Source organism: Patiria miniata, unplaced genomic scaffold, assembly GCF_015706575.1.
Source record: "Patiria miniata isolate m_02_andy unplaced genomic scaffold, ASM1570657v1 HiC_scaffold_9, whole genome shotgun sequence".
NCBI lineage: Eukaryota > Metazoa > Echinodermata > Asteroidea > Valvatida > Asterinidae > Patiria > Patiria miniata.
The window spans coordinates 8,979,691-8,982,126 of record NW_024037076.1 but is presented as its reverse complement, the minus strand read 5'-3'; positions in this window follow the sequence as shown (position 1 = coordinate 8,982,126).

The following is a 2,436-nucleotide window of genomic DNA, read 5'->3' as shown; positions in this document are numbered from 1 at the left end:
TTAAGAGGCCCTTTTAGCTTTGCCCTATATTTCACTAAAACGCTACGGTAATTCTTTACATGTTTGATTTTACCTTCACCGGTGGAGCACAATTCTTAATAATCAAGAACAAAGCCACATTAAGCTTGTCTTTTTTATGAAAGATCTACTAAAATCTTATTAATCATCCGGAGAAACGTGCGACTGAACAATGAAAATATATATGAACGTCAACCGCAACAACCACACTAATCATGGCAGCCACAACAGCCACCGTAACAACCGCATCAGCCACACCAACCACACTAATCACTACAACCACAACAGCCACCGTAACAACCGCATCAGCCACACCAACCACACTAATCACTACAACCACAACAGCCACCGTAACAACCGCATCAGCCACACCAACCACACTAATCACTACAACCACAACACCCACCGTAACAACCGCATCAGCCGCACCAACCACACTAATCACACATACCACAACACCCACCATAACAACCGCATCTGCCACACCAACCACTAATCATTGCAACCACACAGCCACACCAGCCACAACAATCCCAAATCAACCACAAAAACAACCGCAAATCGCCTGCTCTTTCTTAGAAAAAAAATGGTTGGTAAAATGCTAATCTTAAGTTGCTGAGGTGATCAGTCCCCTGAAGGCAACTGAGATCGTATTGCAGTTATTAACGCGCAATCTTCCAGAACAGCTCTGGTGATCCTAGACATGCAGTATACGTGCTTCACTCCAACTTTGAACCGCTACTCTGACTGGGATTTCTTGAAACAAGATTCCCCAATACTGCTATAGGTATTACTGCAAAGTGAATGGCTCAATCGAACCGTGTAATATAGGTTATTCTGGTGAACCACCATTTTAGAAATACACAAGCGATGGAAACATTAACCAGTTCACTTGTTTTCACGATCTCCATTCTTTGCCACATTCCATCTGCTAGCTTTAGGGAGTTTGTTTCATTTCGCCGTTGCTGAGTGATCCATCCACACTTGTATTCTTAAATTACAATCATAAGTTTCTGGCCATTCTGGTTAAGCAAACAAACGAAATGAAATACTTAACAAAAATTGTTTGTAACAATTCGTAAAGTTGTTTATGAAAATTTTTGTAAATGGAGGTTAGAAAATGTGCAGTCATATTATAGTCATTTGGTATGTAGCGCGCTATTTTCATGGGAAACTTGGGGGGCTTATTTTGGTCAATTTTCAGCGCGTGATATTCGCGACTTTACTGCAAGGCGGCCAGAGCTTATTGTGCACTCGCACTTGTTCTTAAGTAAATTTCTTTACGACGAACCCATGCACACATTGTAACCATTTCCTTTTTCCTCACAGTGATGCGCCTTTGCCACACTTTTGTTTTGATTAAATTTGTCTTAACTTCGCATTACTGGATAAAAACACAACGCCGTTCTCCCGAGCATAGATATTGCATTGTGGTGGGGTTATCAAACTATGCTTTCGGTCTCCACTGTCTTTCACGATGCTCCAGTCACCGAACGAAACAAAAAAACCTGAACAACAGTGGTGACACGTGCACGTGTGTTGCATCAAGAGCAACTCCCGTATGGATTTGCAAAGATTTACCCAAGGCCCAACCTGATTTACCCCGTGATCTTTCGGTCGCATGTGTTGCAACTCGCCAAGGTTTCTGCTGTGGTCGGATTTCTATTCTTTGTTTTACACCTGGGGTATCAAGCCAAAGTCCGGAAATCATTGAGTCAGAATCTCCCCTTAATTCCTTACTTGCTCCCGCGACTTTTATTTTTCTGCGAAGACTTGTCATCGTGGCATTTTCTCGCACAGCCGGACGGGGGATAGCGCCGTTGTATTTACAAACTGTCTTTTTGCACTACAGCGGAAATTCCAACCCTTCCATCGCTGAATAAGACTACCAGGATTTCCAGATGTTTTGTATTGGATATGAAGCTTGTTTTGGAATCACATCCAATCAAAATCGACTCTCCGGGTTGTCGCGTTGAGTCCACGAACTCGCGATTGCACTGCTAGAAATAAAGCACTCTAAAGCCAGAAAAAAATAGAAAGTTATTTACCTGCAAGTAAAGGTTCGAAATTAGTTCCAGAGAAAACGTCCATGCTTAAGGTTGTCTGTGTTGCCAAGGTGAAAGCATATTACTATAAAATAATACGTAAAAACACGTCAGTTTTTCTTTGTTTAATTGTTGTTGTTACTTCAGATCCAATGGAACTTCAACTTGAAACATCCAAGCATGAATCTGAAGCTCGCAAGACCTTCTTTTTTATTACCCGACCACACGCCACTCCCCTTACCCCACGGTTACAGTTAACAAGCTGAATCACGTCTTAGTTCTTTAAGGTACTAAGATTCGAAAAACTAAAATGTCAAAACACAAATGACATAATTATTTGTCCTTTTACACAAATGCACAATCGATTTCTGTT